The 21828-nt window shown below is 38.5% G+C and overlaps 1 pseudogene; it reads left to right on the top strand.

Moving 5' to 3' along the window:
- The first annotated feature begins 11613 nt into the window (after positions 1-11613).
- LOC121449178 lies at positions 11614-12826 on the top strand (annotated as a pseudogene).
- The last annotated feature ends 9002 nt before the right edge of the window (positions 12827-21828 follow it).

The raw sequence follows: 21828 nt of genomic DNA, 5'->3' as shown, positions 1-21828 counted from the left end.
GGATTACATGTCTTAATAGCATTCTGTCTGCTTTAAATACACTCAGACACAGACATTTACAATGTATTGGTAATCTTGAAACACACAGGCTAGTTTTCCCATAAAAAAAGCAATAAATTAGTTCATAAAAAACACTACCCAGTGTTACCCAATTCACACAGTCAACATACAAAATGTATTTGTATCCATATCAAAAACCCTACAGACCCCCTCCTCAAAACCCTCAGCTAGCATGCTCCTGGGGGAACGTCCTGATTGCTTTAAAAAAAATTCTCCGGATCAGCAGCCAGCCTGCTCTTGTAAGAACTCAAGAACAATTGCAGTGGGTTTTTGATCCTACTGCACGTACTGGCTTTGTGGGAGCCTAGGCAGTTTGGATGCTCACCTTACGAGACCTGGATAGAGGTGGGCAGTCCTTGGGCTTCCCACAGGTCAGGGAACCCTGATTGCTCTTCGAGCAGATGAGGGAGGGGGAATTGATCGGGGGAGGGGGAGGGAAATGGGAAGCGGTTGTGGGGACGAGGCAGAAATCCTTAATAAATAAATAAATTAAAAAAAAAATTAAAAAAAAAAAAGAAAGTCTAAGAATGGAGGATGATTGAAACTGGAGAGAAATATTGTGATAAAGTCAAGACCTTCACACCAAAAAAAAAAAAAAAAAAAAAAAAAAGAACATCCCATGTGCTTGAGAGAGCAGGATGTCAATGAGATAGGAAGACTGCAGGGCAGGAGGTCAATAAGAGAGGACATCAACAAAGCAGGTTGACTGCAAAACAGGATATCTATGAGATAGGAACAGTCATGCCCCCCACCTCATTCCGATAACCACACTTTTGCTTCTGTAAACTTGCTTTTTGCTGACACCCCGCCTCATTCCGATCCACAGATAACCACGCTTTTGCTTCTGTAAACTTGCTTTTTGCTCTTCCCTATAAAAAGCCCGCTCTCCAGTTGGCAGGTGCGCAAGTCCTCCAAAAGACTTTGCTGCCCACAGGTACCTGTGTTTACTCAATAAACCTCTTGCTAATTGCATCCTGTGGTCTGGACTCGGAGTGTCCTGGTTCTGGGGACTTCATTGGAGGAAAAGGTCTTCTCTGAGGGTCTTTCAGCATGTGTATGGACATTTAGTTCCATAGTAGACCAGTTACTTAACATGATTCTATCTGTAAAAGGAGAGAGGGAGCTGTATTTGTTTGCTTTTTAAGCTTCAATTTGTTTTCTGCTTTACTATGTAGAATCTACAGCAGCTAGAGGAATAAGTAGCAGCTATTTGTTAAAGAGTGATATATGTACTTTGTTATATTTGTGAAAAGATTTTAAATTGACATTAAAATATAAAATAATTAAAAATATATTGGAAATTATAACATTATATTTTATGTATTATAATCTTCTATCATTGATAACTTAATTGCTTCTCAAAAGGTGATGCTCGGCGAAATCACAAAAAGAAAACTTTTGTCCTTATGATTTCCCCATCTTTCCTCTTCAGCCTCCTTTCGTCTATGGCACAGGACTGTGATATTCTCTACGGCGATGTTCTCCTTCGTTATTACAATTATTTTCTAAACATATTCCTAGATTATTCTGAGGCGTGTATTTAGAAACCAACCTCCTTTACCTTTTGCTGCCCTCCCCAAATCTGCTAACGGTTCTCAAGGTCCCTTCACCCCCTCGGAAAGACGTGGTGGGGGGCGGAGGGGGTCGGGAGGGTAAGGGGAGGAGGGGAGGAAGTGGAAATTTTGAATGGTATTATTTATAAAGCAATAAAAAAAATTTTAAAAAGAAAAAGAAAAAAAGAAGACGCGCTACCGGATGTGCGTCACCGGCAGCCGAGGCTGCAAAGCAAAGGGAGGAAACCACCACAGGGACCAAAGTTTCTCCCTCTTTGTGGTTTTCTCCGAGCAGCAAATACCAGCATACTTCCGGGTTTCAGCCGAGTAACTTTGAGCTTGGAATTTCATTGTTTAAATGAAAGTTTCTCTTTCTTGGCGATTTCCGAAAGCAACAAATGTTGTCGAACTTTCGGGTTACTTCAGTGTAGCTTTGATCGCGGAATTTCATTGTTTAAATGAAAGTTCCCCTTTATTTGCTGTTTTCCCCGAGCTGCAAACACAGTCGCACTTCCAGGTTGCAGGAGATCTCATATCATTGGGTGTGGAATTTCGTTGTTTAAATCAAAGTTTCTCTTTATTAGCGATTTCCCCGGAGCAGTAAACACAGTCACCCTTCCAGGTCGCAGGAGCTTGGCATTGAGCACTCTTCTGTTTTCAGTTTTAAGATTTCATTGTTTAAATTAAGTACTAAATAGTTTAAATCAAAAAGGGTCTTTTGCTTCCAGGGTTAATTCTGTGGGGAAAAACGTCATCTTATGTATCAATCTGCCTCTCATTTAGAAAATGAAGATTTCGCATTGATTTTCAGCAGGTTTAACGCTTAAAAACACGTTAGACATGAATTCCTAAATACATTGTGGATGTCTAACACATTTTGCTTTTATCTTGATACCATTATTTTTTTCATACCAATATGTCTCCAAACATAAAGCCAGCGACATACTTTTATAGGAGATATTTGTTTCAGCGCCACATTATTCACTATCAAGAATCGTGGCACATAATACATCTTAAATTTTGCCACCAGAACAGGTGTGTGTGTGTGTGTGTGTGTGTGTGTGTGTGTGTGTGTGTGTGAAACTGGTAAAGCTTCCTGATAAAGCTGGAAGTAAAGCTGACCATTAGCATAAAACCTTTATTCATAATCTTGTTGGGGAGATTGAGATGACATCAGAGAACACAGATGTTCTTAGGAATTTGCTTATAGGCAAGATGTCTGTTTATGATCAGTAGATGGAAAAGCATTAAACACTAAGGCAAACTCTGGCTCAGGTATTGTCAGAGTGATTATATACCATCTAGAAAATGATAATGGATGAGCAACATACTCAGATGTACAGGGTAGTAGATTCTCCCTCCCTTAAAAATGGCTCAAGTTAAAATAAAATTCCATAGAGGAGAGTTTCATATCCTGAAAAATGGTTTTAAATCCTAAAAGAAATTTGATTAAGAAATGACAGAGTGTCAATTTTAAGATTTTTTCCATTTATTGAAAATAGATTCTTTTCTCATACAATATATGTTGATTACAGTGTCCCCACCTCTACTTCTCCCAGTTTCTCCTCACCTCTCCAAATCTACAACCTTTCTGTCTTTTATCAGAAAAGGACAGGCTTCTAATAAATAACAACCAAACATGACAAAGAGATTTGTTATTTTTCTCAGATTCTCAACATCTGCAGAGCAAAAGAAAATTTAAACTACAAAATTTCATGAAAAATCCTTTTCACAGCAATTTCTGAAACAGAAGTTCTTAGAATGAGACAGTTTTATGGCAAAATTAAATTAATGGGTAGACTTAAGAGTTGGGGGAATTAGCAAGTCAGGGGAAAAATGATGTCTAAGTACTCAAAACTTGGACTGACAGCTACATCACCCTATTTATATTCTGTAACTTATTTTTGTGTTTCCTATAAATTATAACATTTTATATTCATGGTTTAGAATCTCTCACAACATCTGTGAAATGTTTCAGTAAATTCATTTTGAGTTATCTCTCTATTATGTTTTTCTTCTTTGCTAATGCCATCAAGAATTTGTACCTAGAGCCAAGACTTGTATGACCTGCTTCAGATAAACTGCATAATTTTGAGTTACTGACAGCAGATGATGAATTACTCTCTTATCTAGGTAGGCATGTTACATATCTCTGGCCTCTTGTATTCTTCCTTCCACATTAGAAAATCACTCTTCAGTCTCCAGCATCCCCTGTCTGTGATAGAAGCATTCAAACTTCTGATTCTGCTCAAAAACGGTTCCCACTGTGCCTGATTATTAATATTAATAATTAAGGTCAGACTTTAAAAAAAACTGTCTTGAGAATAGCTTGTAGGAGGTAACTGCCAACCACTATTCTGAACAGAGACACAGGACAGATTCACAGATGAAATTTCAATTATACAAGATAGTATCCAGCCTAGGCTGCATTTTCAAAATCTGTCCAAAAAAATTAAAAAAATTGAATAGCAATGATGAAAGGAATGGATAATGAAACCTAAAAAAAAATATTTTATCTGAGGGGCTAGTAAGACAAAAATTATATGAATCAGTTAGGATTTTAGGTTTGATCAAAAGGACAGTATAGATAAGAACAGATTATTATGATTATTATATTCAAAAGCTTTAAAACATAGGGATATATGTCAATGTTATGTTATCATGCATGCCTAGTATGCCTGATGTCCTGGCTTCAAGGCCGTATGAATTCTATTCTTTTCAAAATCCTTAAGGCATTTGGTCAGAGGTAGTACACATGCCCAGCATGTTGGAGCTCGTGGGCTCAAATCTAATGTTATCGGGAAAAATTAATTTGTAGCACAATCAAGAGGACTTCATAGGTAGAATTACTTCCAGGCAAGCCTGACAACCAGAGTTCCATCCCAGAAAGCCTCATGACAAAAACAGAGAAATAACCTTTTCAACTTTTCCTTGAACAAATTAAAATATCTTCTGCCATACATAAGTTAATTTTATTACCTTAAGATGAGTGAACATGAAACCGTCATCTGATTATTACTTGTTTTCAATCAGATTTTTCAGATAATATATTCTGATCATACCACCTCCATGCTTGCCACCTGCCAAGCAACCTAGCACCACACTTTTTCTCTCTATTTAGAAACATGCAACCAAATTTAAAAAAAAATAGTCATGATAGAACAAAGTCAAGAAACAGAGAAAAAGAGAGTGAGAGACAGAGAGTGAGAGACAGAGCCCATGAAGAGCACAGAGAAACATGCTCTCACACAATATCCACAAAAGCACAGAATTGGAAATCACAATATATTAGCAAATTACCAGAAAGTAAAACAAACAAAAACAGACAGAGCTTTATGAACCAAAACAATAATAATAAACACTTGTGTTCATATGAAATTGCTGTCTTCTGCTTGGCATGGGGCTTTCACCTGAGAGTGGTTTATAGGTCCAATGGAGCTCCACCAGACTAAAGTAATTTTTCCTTTGGGAACAGTTGCCAAATGGAGATAGCTTCTTTGTTAGAGATAAGAGATTAGGTCTCCTTCTTCTCTCAGTGCTGAGACCCCAAGTGATTTGGATCTGAATATACTTTGTGAATGCAGTCAGTCTGTGAGTTCAAAGGTGAACTAGTCCTGATTTGTCCAATAAGCAATGTCCTTGGTGATATTTCTCCAATCCCACTGGCTCTTAGAATCTATGTACCTCTTCTCCTGAAGTTTTCTGAGCACTGAATGGAAGGTTTGTATGGCGACATGTTGTTTATGACTGGATGATACAAGATCTTTCATTCTCTGCACATTGTCAAGTAGAAGGTCTCAGGATTTGTTCCCATCGACTGCAGATGGTATCTTTTCTCATGATGACTGAACAACCCACTGATCATGGGTATAACAGAATGTCTTGAGAATCATTATATTGCAGTATTCCATAAACAAAACAAAGGTACTTGATTTTACCCTAGGTTCATATCATACTTACTTTCAGGTATTTGGATACAATAGCAATGTCAGGCCAGGCGGTGATGACCACAACTAAAATTCCAACATTTGGCAGGCAGAGGCAGGGGAATCTCTCTGAGTTCAAGGTCAGCCTGTTCTACAAGCACTAGATCCATGCCAGGATTCAAAGCCGCAGAAAAACCTGTCTTGAAAAAAAAACAAAAACAAACAAACAAACAAACAAAAGAGCAATGTCAGAAGTATGTTCTTTCTCAAGGCCTTAATAGTGTTTGCTTACTTCCATTGTAGACTAAACAGTTCAGAGCTGGCCTAATATTTAAATTTCTCACTAAGCCTGCAGAACACCTTCCTGTACCATCATTACTATTCTGTAGATGTGAAGCCTTCAGGAAAGCATATGCTAAACTTCTCTGTGTTTAATGAGATAAGAATGTGTTATATTAAGTGATAGGGCCATGTCCTGAATTTTTGTAAAGCAATTTCCTCAGCAATAGAATCACATTTTTTTGTGTGTTTCCATGTGAAGCCTTTGTCCATGAAATCAATTAGATGTAACTCAAGCCTAGGCTTTGAGATTTTATGTGATTTGGAGAGAAATGTGGATTTCTAACCAGTTATTTGATGATTCGATTTATATATATTTTATTTATATGTTATATGTTGTTCTCTTGCAACACTACAACTCCCAACATCCCTCTGGACTCCAGCGCATGCAAGCGCAGGACACATTTCCCAGAAGACTTTGCATCCCCCGTTAAAAGCAAAGACAAGCCACGAGTTCACCCCTTCTTGTCCCTTCCCTTTGTCCCTTCCTTCCACTTTTCCTAGTGTGTTTTCCCCTCCCATTAAAAGTGTACCACGTGGGACCGCCGCGTGTCTGTGCCTTTCCTCGTGTAACCCTCGTCTAACCCGCAGGAATTAAGAACAACATTATATATTAGGAATTCAGCTGTAGTAAATTTCTATAACACATTTTACATGGTCTGTAGTTTTAGTTTTCTCTCTGAGCTTTCCAACACTACATCCAGCTAATGTTCCCACTCAAGCATGACCACACATGTGTCTTCATTATTATATATTAAATTTATCCTTCCTTGGGAAACTCTTTGCTCTGTCATATTGCCTTACTCTATACCTTACCTTTGGATTCTTGGATGTCTTTTTAAAGCTTAAAACGTAACCTTCAAATATAAGTGAGTATATATAATATTCTCCTTTGCAATTATGAGGATCTCACTAAGGATGGTTTCTTTTTTCTATTTCCATCCATTTACCTGTGAGTTTTATAATTTCAGTTTTTAATAAGACATGCAAAAAGATCTTCAATGTATGCATACAAGTTTTCATTTTCATAAGCAGCTGAAAAGGATTTCTTTACTCTACATTTTCACCAGCATGTGCAGTAGTTTGGTTATTGATATTATTCATGCTGATTAGTGAAAATGACATCGGCAAGTGGTTTTGATATGCATAGCCACATAACAAGGTTGTTGATTATTCTGTAAGTGAAACCAGCATTTGAATAGTCCCTCATGGGCCATTAGGGGAAGCAATTTATAATTGAATACTCACAGATCAGTAGGTGCAATTCATGAAAACTAAAGTAAGGAAGACAATAGAAGGATTACTATTCAGAGAGAAACCATAGCAGAGAAAGCAGCCCATGCATCACAAGGGATTACTACACAATTATTTTCCTCTCATTATATGTAAGAGTTACACAATTTTGTGCTTTTATCATCAAAAATGAAGTCATCCATCTTAAGAAGAATGTTTTTAAATGGTTTTAACTAACCTGTGTAATTGATTGGTGGGGGATGGTAACCCATGGAGTTTAAAGTTAGATTTTAGACAGAAAAAGTTAAAATTATGAAGGTAGATCAAGGAAAGAGACTACAGAACTCCAGGATAGGGAAATGGTGTGAAAAAAAAATATGTTCTCAGTGTAAAATCTCGTTTTTGTCTGCATACATCTCTTGTTAAAGTTAGTAGACGGTGACAAGTCATTTTGAGCACAGAGGACATGGCTGCCCTTAAAAGCACATGCCAAACACACTTGATAAATTAATGACCACTGTGCTCACAGCGCCATCTAGCTTTCGACAAAACAGGAAGATGGATTGAACCCTCTCCCAAAAGTATTGAAAAAGAAATAAAGAGGACTGAGCTTATTTCTCCAGGATTTACATAGTCACGTCAAATACAAAACCTAATTTTTAATTTCTAAAGGGGATAGCACATATATATTACCCTTCAGAAACACACAGTGTACTGATGCAGGATCCTGTTTGCTGTCATGCCATACACAAAATAACACAATGGTTAATGATCAATTGAAATCCTTTGAGGCTGACAGCTTAAAAGGGGGATACAGAGGAACATTTTACCATGGAAAACATATAATGCAGATTTGAATGTGGACATCATACTGCAATGTCAAGTGTAAAAGACAAGAAAAAAATGTTTTCAGAGTTGAAACTTCTTTTGATTTATCTGTGTTTCTCTGTCACTGATTCTAAGATGAACATAAATTCTAATCTGGTAAGGAGACATTTTTGGTTGGTGTTCAGATTTTTTTCTTTAGCTTAAAGCAGTAGTTCTTAACCTAAGGGTTCAGACTCTTTTGGGGTAGCATATATGATATCCTGCACATCAGATATTTACATTAACATTCATAACAATAGCAAAGTCATCATTATAGAGTAAAAGCTAAAAATGTTTTGCTTGGGGGGGGGTGTGTCACCATGACATGAGAAACTAGTAAAGGATCACAAGTATAGTAAGTTTGAGAACCACTGCCTTAAAGGTGCATGTCAGACTTCCATGGCTCATTATGGTTTGGGGAGTCAGTGATTCCCGTGCTCACAGTGCTACCTACCGGCCAACAAAATGAAGTTGCCTAACAAAAGGTCATTAAAAGTTACTAAAGGAAAACCTGTGCCTCAGGAAGCAAAGTGCTGTGTTCAATTCAGCTGAACTCTTGAAGTTTTATTTCAAGATTGAAATGTAACAAATAATGGCTGAAGTAGAGTGGTATAGTTCATGCTTCCTTTAAAGAAATAAAGAATTCTGGTTCATGTCATGTCATCTTTTCCTGCTGTTTTTAAAGTGAATACTATAACTCTGTTTTTTTTATTTTATTTATAAACATGGCATAATGAGAGTATATTGGCATGAACACACACATTGTTCATATCTGGCTCTCAAATTTATTCTGTTCCCTTTTGTTATAATATTTATTCTTGATTGGTACATTTATATAAATATTTTTTGTCCTCAGTGGTTCTATGGTTGACAAACCTAAAAGAATCACATATAAGTTAAATATTGTATGCATTTCAGTGTGTGATAAATATGATAGAGTAATTTGTGTATTTGGCACAATCTCCAAGTTGTACTCAGGCCCGTGACACCCTACTGAAATCATTCTCACTGGATGCCATTAGTGCTGGGGAAAGGAGGGGCCCTGTGATGGGAACTAAGACCAACTGGAGCTTCACCTCTTTGTTCTCTCTCCATTGTGAGGTTTGATGTGAAACACAGTGGTGATCCCCTCACTCTGTTTTCCTTTGTCTCTGCTTGAGTGGATTTGAACTGGCTGTTGGAAGTTTACCAGAGGTCTAATTCACTGCCAATTCTTCCAGCTTGTAGCCCAGAGTAAAAATGTTTACTATTTTCTGTTCCTGTCAGTTTTGATTCTTGATCATTGAACTTTTCTTCACTTTAGATTGATTAGTTCATTTCTCCTGAAAAAATAGGTAGGTATTTGTTTGTAAAGAACTATTTAATTAGTATAAAGTTATTAACATACTGGAAAAAATTTCTACCCTTCCTCTCCAATCTTATAAGTTGTCACTTATTTATATTATACTAATCTGGAAACTCTGTGATGAGTCCCAGCCACTTCTATAGCAGCTGGTATATTGCATTTGTGCTTTATTGTTCTTTTGATTTTTCCAATAATTATCTTATTGTGTAATTTTTCTATCGAAGTGATTTTAACATGAGTTTTGATGATACAATGTCATAATTCTCCATATTCTTGAGTACATATAATAAAATACTACTTAAAAATTATCCACATTTCAGTAAACTTTCTCTACTATGTTTTAAAACAAGTACAGAGTCCAGAGCACTTCATATCCTCAGTTAATATAGCCTAACACTTGATAGTTTCATTTATCTTTTCTCCCTAATTGGTCCTATCACTTTGTCTCTACCCATTTATTCAAAGTTTTAGATATTTTATTGTCTTCAAAAAATTTTAAACAAATATTGTAATTCAGAGTTCAACACTTCATTTATTTTCCAAAGAGTCACTTAGTAAGTAATTAAAACCTTGAAGATGTTGTTCTTTATTGGTTAGGGCAAGAAAACAATGAGAGACCACATGGGAACTGAGTAGACTTAGAGGAGTCTCTGATTAAAAAGCTATTTCCCAATGGAGTCTTTGAAGAATCTTAATCCTGCAGATTCTTCGTGGTAAAATCATGGTAGACTATCCCCAAAACGTCTACAGTCATAGTCATTAAGTATTTTATTTTACTTTAATTTTTTATGTCAGGATACAATGTTACTATAACATTTGGAAATTTGAGAAAAGGACAGATATTTAAGCAAAATCAGTAAGAGTTGCTGCTCTAATTTTTTGAGTTATCATTTTCCATAATTCTTACAATTTATGCTACATTAACTACAACATCTCTTCAAGAGAAACATATGCTAATGGTGTGAGAAAAAAAAAGAAAAAGGAAATGAAATTGCAATGGAATCTCCCTTGTGTCTATGACTCCTGCCGTTGAAGTCAGTGCACATTTCCACCTTAGATTTCTGTTGCTTCATTTCTCATGTATATGTGATCATTTCCATAGCTGACCACCGTTATTACTATGTGCTGTATAACAGTTCATACATTCACAAAACAAGTAAAGTATAGAAATCCACCCTCAAAAATAATTATTAGAAAGCACATTCTTGGCAATAGATCCTGGAAAGTATTTCCCAAAGACGGTTAGTGAATACTCTCATTTTGCATTGGAGAAAGAATAATCAGACATTTACTGTTGAAGAAATGAAGGAAGCAGAATATTTTAACCTATCCAAATCATTTTCTCTTCTTAAAAGACATTTACATTTAGATTTATTTATTTTGTGTTTTTGTGCTCGGCCTGCAAGCATGTTTGTTCACTACATGTAGGACTGTTGCCCAAGGATGTCAGAAGTGGTGTTGGATCATTCTAATGTGACTTATAGACTATTGTAAACTGTGATTGTGGTTTAGGGAATCAAAAACAGGTCCCCTGCAGGGACAAAAATTGCTATTAACTACTGATCTCTGGATCTTTGTCAACCCTTTCAAAGGGAACATATTGAATGAATAATTTTCTGATTTTCAGGATTAGTTATGCTTTGCCCATTAGCTTATTTAGAACAATTGGTTGTGTCTGGCTTGTTGGAACACAGGCTACAATCAGCTACTCTACACCCAATAGGTATGTCTACAACAATATGGAAATTTTAATAAAATCCATGTGTTAGGTGTCAGTGCCCACAGTTGGTTATTTCTAGAATGAGTTGAAAGTTGCTAGTAGCTTCTGGAGTCACTTTATCCAGGAAAAAAAATGTCCATCATTGCATTTCAGCTGCTTTTTAATTTATACTTAATAAAATATGGAGACAGTTATTTTGATTTTGTTCTAAATCATTCAGAAAGTCTGACCATTGATAAATATACCCCTCATCTTACAGCAAAGAATCCTGATTGACAATACATAGATGTTATTTCAGAGATCCAGAGCTGATCTATGAAGAGAGCAAGTGCCCAGTCCTAATCCGTATCTCTAGACTGCTACACCTAGATGAAAGGCTCAGGGAACATCATGGAAGAAGAGGAAGAAAATATTCAGCAGTAGATTATCAAGACATTTCCGATAAGATTCCATGACTTCGCCCTGCTCCACCGTCTGCCACTGCTGCCTGGATTCACTGAGTGATTCACCGGACCAGGGAGACAGACAGCAGACTCCATCCAGGAAACTTTACCTACAATTGCAAACGAAATGTCCAGCAAGGGTTCCGTGGTTCTGGCCTACAGTGGTGGCCTGGACACCTCCTGTATCCTTGTGTGGCTGAAAGAAGAAGGCTATGATGTCATCGCTTACCTGGCCAACGTTGGCCAGAAGGAAGACTTTGAGGAAGCCAGGAAGAAGGACCTGAAGCTTGGGGCCAAAAAGGTGTCCATTGAAGGTGTGAGTAAGTTTGTGGAGGTGTCCAGTCCAGTGCACTCTATGAAGACCGCTATCTCCTTGGTACCTCTCCGGCCCGGCCTTGCATAGCCCACAAACAGGTGGAAATCGTCCAGCGCAAGGGGGCCAAGTACGTGTCTCACAGAGCCAAGGGAAAGGGGAACGACCAGGTCCAGTTTGAGCTCACCTGCTATTCACTCGCACCCCAGATTAAGGCCATCGCCCCCTGGAGGATGCCTGAGTTTTACAACCGGTTCAAGTGCCGAAATGATTTGATGGAGTATGCCAAGCAACATGAAATCCCCATCCCTGTCACACCCAAGAACCTCTAGAGTATGGATGAGAACCTAATGCATATCAGCTATGAGGCTGGAATCCTGGAGAGCCTCAAGAATCAAGCACCTCCAGGTCTCTACACAAAGACTCAGGACCCTGCCAAAGCACCCAACAGCCCAGATGTCCTTGAGAGAGAATTTTAAAAAGGGGTCCCTGTGAAGGTGACAAACATCAGAGATGGCGCTACCCACGGCACTTCCTTGGAGCTCTTCATGTACCTGAACTAAGTTATGGGCAAGCATGGAGTGGGTCGCAATGACATCGTGGAGAACCGCTTCATTGGAATGAAATCCCAGGGTATCTATGAGACGCCAGCAGGGACCATCCTTTACCGTGCTCATTTAGACATAGAGGCCTTCACCATGGATCGGGAAGTATGGAAAATCAAGCAGGGCCTGGGCCTCAAATTGCAGAGCTTGTATACACGGGTTTCTGGCATAGCCCGGAGTATGAATTTGTCTGCCACTGCATTGCCAAGTCCAAGGAGCTGGTGGAAGCGAAGGTGCAGGTGTCCGTCTCCAAGGGCCAGGTGTATATCCTTGGTCGGGAGTCTCCACTCTCGCTGTACAATGAGGAGCTGGTGAGCATGAACGTGCAGGGCGATTATGAGCCCATTGATGCTACTGGTTTCATCAACATCAAATCGCTCAGGCTGAGGGAATACCATCACCTTCAGAGCAAGGTCACCTGACAAATACACCCTGACAAAGAGGAGCTGGCCTCTCCACTCTGCAGCTCTACCAGGCTTCAGTGCTAATTGTTGCAATAAATTCATAACTGTAGCTTGTTCTCCCACCACCTGACTGGGACTGCTGTGTGCCCTCCACCCCAAGCTTTTTTCCCTAGTCCCCTATAGCCTACAAAAAAATGGTCATCCAAGGGAAGGGGAGGGTGGGGGCAGCTGCAGAGAGTGTAAAATGGCAATTAAAAGAAGCCACATTAAAAATAAAAATAAAGATTCCATGGATTCTGCACTTAAAAGGAAAGGTCCATTTAATCTCAGCAATATATTTGATTAAACAAGACCTGAACTGTGGCATTAACAGTAACCATCCCAGGGAGAAATTTCACAGGGCCTAATTCATAGATGAAAAACTATAGATGGTCAATTGATGCTAAAAAAAAGGTGAATGGGTTGTCATGAGGGATAAGCCTCTGGATATAATAAACACAAGTACATAGGAGCCATGAACTCAGGAAGTTGTGTTTTTGTGTGTTGCTTGTGAGTCACTGTTTGGGTTTAGTGTAACAATACTAATTATAGAAATGGTCTGTGGAGTTTAGGAGGAGCAGGAAATGGAGGAGTGAAAATAACGTCAGATTAGCAACTATGTACCATATAATCAAATTAAATATTTAATTAAAATAAATTGTTGGGAAGATGAAATAATCTGCACAGTGTTTTGTGAATATAGTTTTACTTTAGATGGGGAAACAAAAATAAGATTGTTTTTACAATCTAAATTTCTGGTCTGTGTTGCAGTATGACCCCAAAACCACTCTCTTGCCTAAGGAGATAATGTGCTTCACTTTACAAAGGGATGAAAAACATCACTTACTGTTTCCTGTTTGCTAAGGCAAAAGTGTCATGTAGTATACACCTCAAGTTCATATTTTGTTTTATCATAAACATTCCAGGTGTCACATTACAATCTTTAATTATTTTTTCCCCTGTGTTAGCCTCTTTGATGCATTCACAAACCAAAGAGATTGCAACTACATGAATGACCTATTATTCAAAATGACTCCCTCTCTGTCCTGTTCACCACACAAGACCCAATCTGGAACTTTGGCAGTTCTGCATCCAGGATTCTCGTAGGAACAAGATCCACACCTGGTAATTGAAATCTTCACATATTCACAATAATAAGAAACTTGGACACACTATTTTGGACCTACAATGACAAGAAAAAAATTGCCCACTCTGTTCAGAGAGATCATTTAGCTCTAAATACCTCTACAGCAAATGGAAGGACTGAGTGAGTTAGAGGGATTGGAGGAAATAAAGAGAGAGAGAGAGAGAGAGAGAGAGAGAGAGAGGGAGAGAAGGGAGGGAAGGAGGGAGAGAGGGAGGGAGGAAGGGAGGGAGGAAGGAAGGAAGGAAGGAAGGTAGAAAAGAATCTGTAGTAAGAAAGAGCGGCCGAGCTGCTTTCTGCCACCCAGCTAGCTTTACCCGAAATAATTACACGGCATCTGTATTTTTTTAAACACTGCCTGTCCCATTAGTTCTAGTCTCTTATTGGCTAGCTCTTACATATTGATCTAACCCATTTCTAATAATCTGTATAGCCCAGGAGGTGGTTTACCAGGGAAGATCTTAACCTGTGTCTGTCTGGAGTGGGAGAATCATGGCGACTCACTCACCTTCTTTCTCCCAGCATTCTGTTCTGTTTACTCCACCTATCTAAATTCTACCCTATCAGAAGGCCAAGCAGTTTTCCTTATTACTTAACCAACGAAAGCAACAGATAAGATACAACACCCACCTCCATCAAGAATCAGTCTGATATCTTTGAGTTCACATTTCAATGTACAACTATAATTCTGTAATTGTAGGAACTCTGGAGATGTCAAGTATTACAGTACTCATTTCTGGGTTGTCCTAGATTTTCATTACCAACTCAATAGTATTTACCAGTGCTCTTCTCTGCTTTTATGTGTCTACTTACTTTAAAATTATTCATAAAGCTGTTCTGTAATATTTCTGCAAAACTTTTTTTCCTTTTCTTTTCTTCTTTCTTTCTTTCTTTTTTTGGTTTTTTGAGACAGGGTTTCTCTGTAGCTTTGGAGTTTGGAGCCTGTCCTGGAACTAGCTCTTGAAGACCAGGCTGGCCTCAGACTCACAGAGATCCAGATATAAAACTTTTAACTACAGTCAGTGACAAGGATTTTTTAGACAGACTTTCTCTAGACTGCCATCTCTGAAATAATGACATGCAGACTTCTTGCTAATTTTCAAAGCTTGACCTTATCTTATGCTTGTTTCAACTAGCTTGTATACATTAAATAAGCCTTTTTATATTAATCTCCATTCTGTCACATGGCTCATTACCTTTTTAGTAACATATTTTGTACTTGCTTCATGTGTTGCTGGAGAGTTCCCATCCAATCTGATTGTTTCCCAGACTTCTTATCTCATTATAGTAGTACCACCTATATTCTAATACCTAGATGTTGGGCATTAAGTTCTTTGATAAATGAACAGAAAGTGCCTTGGCAAAGACATATCTTCACAATGTACAAAAAGATTATTTCATAACATTTTTGCTCTTCAGCCTATATAAAAATGAAAGAGTTTTAACTCTAATACAGTAAAAATATATACAATAAGAAAAGCTATCAGATAGCAATCATATTTACATTGTCCAGTTCATTTGTATTTGGCAAATTTAGAGAAAATACTCTATTATTTATCCTGTCTTTCTGAATCCAAAGTTTTAAACCTAAACTAGTTTCTATGATAGCTTGTACTACCGGACTAAAAGTAGCCTATTAGAGGTCAGAATATTTTCTTAGATAACCAACTTAAGCTTTTATGTCTCAACCTTTATAATCTTCAAATCTCTCTTGTGAGTATATTTTTGGAATTTGGTAACAAAGAAAACAGTAAAATTATAACTGTCTAGTCTTGTACATTGTCAGAGATTTGAGAAGGATAAAATATTACCTGAGTAAACAAAAAATACACAACAAGAAAATTTCAAAACTACAGAAAAGACAGAGACATATCGCTGCCTGAAGAGTTACTTAAGTTTCCTCTGCAATGTAGAGTGTAAGCAGAGATGGCTTGTTTCTTCCTGGCTGCCAATACCTGAAATAATCACACAGAACATATATTAATTACAGCACTGTTTGGCCAATCACTTAAGCATATTGGTAGATAGCTTTTATATCTTAAATTAATCCATTTCCATTATTTTGCATTTTACCCGGAGGCTCATGGTTTACAATTAAGGTTCCAGGTCATCTGTCTCCTTTGGCAGCTACAAGGAATCTTCTTTACTCCACCTACTCTCTCCATATATCTCTTCCAGCCTGGCTGTATTCTGCCCTGTCATACACAGAAAGAGCTTCTTTATTAGCCAATGTTAATAAAACATATTCACAGCATACAGAGGGGAATCCCACATCAGTTGAGGCATCCAGCTTTGGCTACAGGTTAAGAATATCTGATTGACTTTTCTGACAAGTAGGAAACTTTGAAGGACTGTCCCTCATTGTCTTTGAAAAGTTCAGCAGTCACTTGTTTTTATGTCCTGCTAGTCCCATTTGGAAAGCATATTCTTAGAAGTTCAGGCAAGGGCAGTTTCTTGTCCAGTGGCTCCCTTTATCACATTAAAATCAAACTCCATATGGAGACTTGTCAATGCCAATCATCTTCTCTGAAGTAGAATGTTACTGACAGGAGAAAATGCATCTCACTGTCACAAAATGTATTATGTTTTTCTTTTTTTAAATTTATTTATTTATTTAGGATTTCTGCCTCCTCCCTGCCACCGCCTCCAATTTCCCTCCCCCTCCCCCAATCAAGTCCCTCTCCCTCATCAGCTCAAAGAGCAATCAGGGTTCCCAGACCTGTGGGAAGTCCAAGGACTGCCCACCTCCATCCAGGTTTAGTAAGGTGAGCATCCAAACTGCCTAGGCTCCCCCCAAAGCCAGTACATGCAGTAGGATCAAAAACCCATTGCCATTGTTCTTGAGTTCTCAGTAGTCCTCCTTGTCCGCTACGTTTCTACCACAAACAAAAGTCTAAGGAGGTAACACTGGATTCTACCCAGGGAGTAGTTTGCCTACAGAATATTTTGGTCTATGGTGTAAGCATTGTCTTTTTCTAGCAACAGAAGTTTCACTAAGAATGTAGCCCACAATCTTCAACTGGCCTGCTCATTTCCTTGTATAATAGCAATACAATTTTTATTTTATTCCTGTCTTTTGTCATCAGGGTATTTTAAACAAATGGAAATTAAATGAGGACAGTTTCAGTATACAGGGGAACCACTTCCCAGTATTATTCTATATTTTCTATTTTATTATTTTTCACTCTTCTCTTCGTTCTCTTTACTCATTTTTCTAATCCGCATGTCCCATGTCTAGATAGGTAATATCCAACCACTTAAAGAATCTGTAGAAAATGGCATTTAAATAACTTAAGGTTCTGTTGACATGAGACATGATTGCTCCTGACAACACCAATATATTCTGGAAAGAAAGTTGAGCACCGAAAATATCCACTTGGAGTTTGCTTTCTTCTTGGCACAGCTGGACTTTGGGCAAGGAACTGCCCATGTCTCAACCACTGACAAGGTAAATGGTTTCTGGAAATGAATAAGCAGGACTGTCAAATCTTGCCAAGACAGAGTAAGACAGTTTTGAAAAACTCCTGCCTCTGAAAATGGTCTGTCAGTTACACTAGGCATTAGCCAAATTTGGATGCTTCAACTTTATAAAATGAGAGTTTAAATGACTGATTAGGTAGCTAGTTTTCTTCATCATAGTCATATATTGCTCACTTTGGAAACTACTTGATTGTACTTGCTGCCTGCTCAAGTAATATTATCTTCCTTCTCAAGCCTTCAGTGTGGTTGAAGATTAGATAGTTGTAGTTATTGTACTCTTATAATCTAGCCAAGCCATTTCCTATATAAGACTTAGACTCCATAGGGTAGAATGTTTATTAAAACATTAAGCATATGTTCCTCACTTAATATTGTATATGCAGGTTACAATTCTGTTCCTGTTCATGCAGAGGATTGTTATCTAGGACAGTGATCTGTAAGTTTTCCCCTTAAATAAATAACCCTTTTTTATTATTCATAATTCTGAGCTGGTGTGGGATTATGACTTATGTCATCAATCCTCTATTTTCTGTTTTATTATTTTTCACTCATGTCTTTGTTCTCATTACTTATTTTTCTAATCCCCATTCCCTTTTCCTGATAGGTGGCATTTTTACTGAAGCTGGTCTCCAACAGTCACCCCTTCCTAAGATTACTGCATGAGTTAAGATCTAAGCATATTTATCTGTTTATTCCTACACTGCAGCAAATTAAGCCACACCAGGATAGCTCTTGAAAGTGTTACATGGGATAGGGAACAGTGTATGTAAGCACAGAAGGAAGGACAGCTGCCATTCTGATATAAGTGAAGAATTTATGGGATTCTGACTTAGAAGAGTGGCAGCTATTCTTTACTACACTGCCACAAAAGCTACCTTTTGTCTCTTCTTTCACAATTTCCACAGACAACACTTAATAGAGGTTCTCAGGGTTTTCTTTCCCACAGTGACTAAGTAGATGATAGGAACTGAGTGAAGCAGATGATGTGGGATTTTCTTCTGTATGCTGGGATTACCATTAATGAATAAAGAAACTGCTTTGGACCTATAGCAGGGCAGAACTTAGGTAGGCGGGGAAAACTAAACCGAATGCTGGGAGAAAGAAAGTAAGAGTGAGAGAGAAGCCATGTAGAGAGGCCCGGCTCCAGTGCTGAGAGGATCCAGACAGGTGAGTGATTGGCCATGTGGCCGGATGGTCCCAGGGAACCGAGTATAGGCCCCTTCCAACTCGCTAAGCTTTTCTACCCATCCAGCAGGGTGTTTCCCGGCTGCTGGCTTTCTTTAGCACACTCTAGCCAGTTCCCAAATACCCCTTTTCATCTGCAAGGTCCTCGGATCCCCAAACTCAGTTTGTTCTGGGTCTAAGAGGTTGGGGAGCCAGTGGGAAGGTCCCTGCTGCCGGGGCTTCTTTGTACTGCCCCACCCTGCATCCTGTAAGGTCCTTGGAGCCAGTCAAGAGGCCCAGCTCCTGGGCATAGAGGATCCAAACAGGTGAGTGAGTGGCCCCATGGCCAGATGGTCCTGGGGAAATAAGTACAGGACCCCTCCAACTCCCTAAACTTTTCTGGCCATCCAGCAGGGTGTTTCCTGGCTACTGGCATTTTTATTGGCACACTCTAGCCTGCCCCCAAGCACTCTTTTTCATCTGCGAGTTCCTTGGATTCCCCAACTCAGCCTCCTATGGGGCCGAGAGTTTGGGGAGCCAGTGGGAGTGTCTTTGTTGCTAGAGCTTCTTTGTACCACACCACCCTGCATCCCAAGCGCACCTTCAAGGTCCTTGGAGCCAGTCAAGAGGCCCTGATCCTGTGCTGAGAGGATCCAGAAAGTTGAGTAAGTGGCCCCATAGGCAGATGGTCCCCGGGGAACTGAGTACAGGTCCCTTCCAACTCTTTAAGCTTTTCTGGTCATCCAGTGGGATGTTTCCCAGCTGCTGGATATCTTTAGCATATTTCAGCCTGAACCCAAGCACTCATTTTCATCTGCAAGCTCCTTGGATCCCCCAAATCAGCCTGCTTCAGGGCAGAGGGGGTCTGAGAGCCAGCTCAAGTGAGGGGACCTAAGAGAGGGCAGACCAAGAAAAACTCCTAAGTACACATTCAGCCATAGCAAAGATTGGATCAAGACGCTAAGTGGTGTAGGATGTGTTGTTTTTATTGGTTGAATAAGGAGACTGCCTTGGCCTTTTGATAGGGCAGAAACTTAGGTAGGCAGGAAAGACAAAACTGGATACTGGGAAGAAGAGCAGAGACAGGCAGATGCCATGATTCTCCTGCCCAAAATAGAATCTGGCTAGACTCATGCCGGTAAGCCACAGTCAAATGGTAATACACATTAATGGAGATGGGTTAAACTAATATGTGAGAGTTAGCTAATAAGGGTCTGGAGATAATGGCCCAGGCAGTATTTAAATTAATACAATTTCTGTGTGGTTATTTTCGGGGTTAAGCTAGCCAGATGGTGGGGTGCAGCCACACCTGCTTACAAGAGCTAAGACTCTGCTGGCCTCATCTGAAGGAAGAGATGGGCAGGTGCCAAAGCAAGAATTGCTCCAACAACCTGAAAAGCAACATGATAACACCAAAATCCAGCAAACATGCAACAGGAAGACTTGAATACCCTAACCCAGAAGGAGTAGAAGAAATCGACTTTAAACATAACCTTATGAAAATGATCAAGACCCTTAAACAAGAAGTGAAACTCCCTTAAAGAAATGAAAGAGAAGACAAACAAAAAGTTAGAAAAAAATAATAAATACTTCAAAAATACCCAAGAAACCAAGGAAAAGCAATCAAACAGGGAAAAGAAACAGTTCAAGACTTCAAAACCAAAATGGAGGTAATGAAGAAATCACAAACCAAGAGATGGTTAGAAATGGAAAATCTGGGTAAACTAACAAGAACTGCAGAGACAAGTATAATCAACAAAATACAAGTGATAGAAGAAAGAATCTCAGGCACTGAGGATACAATAGAGGAATTAGACTCATTGATCAAAGAAAACAGCAAAACCAACAAATTCTTAACAGAAAACATCCAGGAAACCTGGGACACCATGAAAAGACCAAACCTAAAGAAAATAGGGGTAGAAGAAAGAGAAGAATTTCAGCTCACAGTTCCAGAAAAATATATTCAACAAAATTATAGAAAAAAACTTTCCCAACCTAAAGAAGTATATTCCTATGAAGGTACAAGAAGCTTACAGAACACCAAATAGACTGGATCAAAAAAAATCCCCTCTCCATATAATAATCAAAACAAAAACATACAGAATAAAGAAAGAATATTGAGAGATGCAAAGGAAAAAGATCATATAACATATAAACATAAACCTATCAGAATTATGCTGGACTTCTCAATGGAAACCATGAAAGCCAGAAGGTCTTGGATAGATGTGCTGCAGACCATGGATACAAGTCAAGACTACTATACCAAGCAAAGCTTTCTTTCACCATCGATGGAGAAATAAAGATATTCCATGACAAAAAAAAAAGATTTAAACAATATGTATGCACAAACCCAGACTTACAGAAAGTGCTAGAAGAAAAACCTCAATCCAAGGAAGGAAACAACACCCTCAATAGCACAGACATCTGACAACACTCCACCAACACAACTCAAAGAAGGGAAACACACAAACACTACCAACAAAAAAAATAACTGGAGTTAAAAAAAACACTGGTCACTAATATCGCTTAATATCAATGGACTCAATTCACCTATAAAAAGGCACAGATTCAGAGAATGGATATGAAAACAGGACTCAACATTCTGCTGTTTACAAGAAACACACCTCATCCTAAAAGACAGACATTACAACAGAGTAAAGGGTTGGGAAAAGTTTTTTACAAGCAAACAGACCTAAGAAACAAGTGGGTGTGGCTATCCTAATATCTAACAAATTGAATTAAGATTTCAAGCTTAAATCAGTCAGAAGAGGTGAAGAAGGACAATTTATACTCATAACAGGAAGAATTCATCAAGATGAAGTCTCAATCTGAATATATAGGCCCCTAATATAAAAGAATCCATATATGTAAAAGAAACTTTGCTAGATCTCAAATCACATATCAAACATCCTCAGATACAAAAAATTGGGATAACCACCTGTGTCTTATCAGATCACCATGGAATAAAGTTAGAATTTAACAACAATTTCAATTCCAGAGAGCCTACAAAATCATGGAAACTGAACAGTCAACTACTGATCCACTCCTGGGTCAATGAAGAAATAAAGAAAGAAATTAAAGCCTTCCTTGAGTTCAAGGAAAATGAAGACTCAACATACCCACACCTCTGGGATACTATGAAAGAAGTGCTAAGATGAAAATTCATAGCACTAAGTGCCCACATAAAGAAAAT

The sequence above is a fragment of the Microtus oregoni genome, unplaced genomic scaffold (assembly GCF_018167655.1).
Source record: "Microtus oregoni isolate MIOR12 unplaced genomic scaffold, Mior012 000000F_ref0000247, whole genome shotgun sequence".
Classification (NCBI taxonomy): domain Eukaryota; kingdom Metazoa; phylum Chordata; class Mammalia; order Rodentia; family Cricetidae; genus Microtus; species Microtus oregoni.
This window is presented reverse-complemented; position numbering and strand designations above follow the sequence as displayed.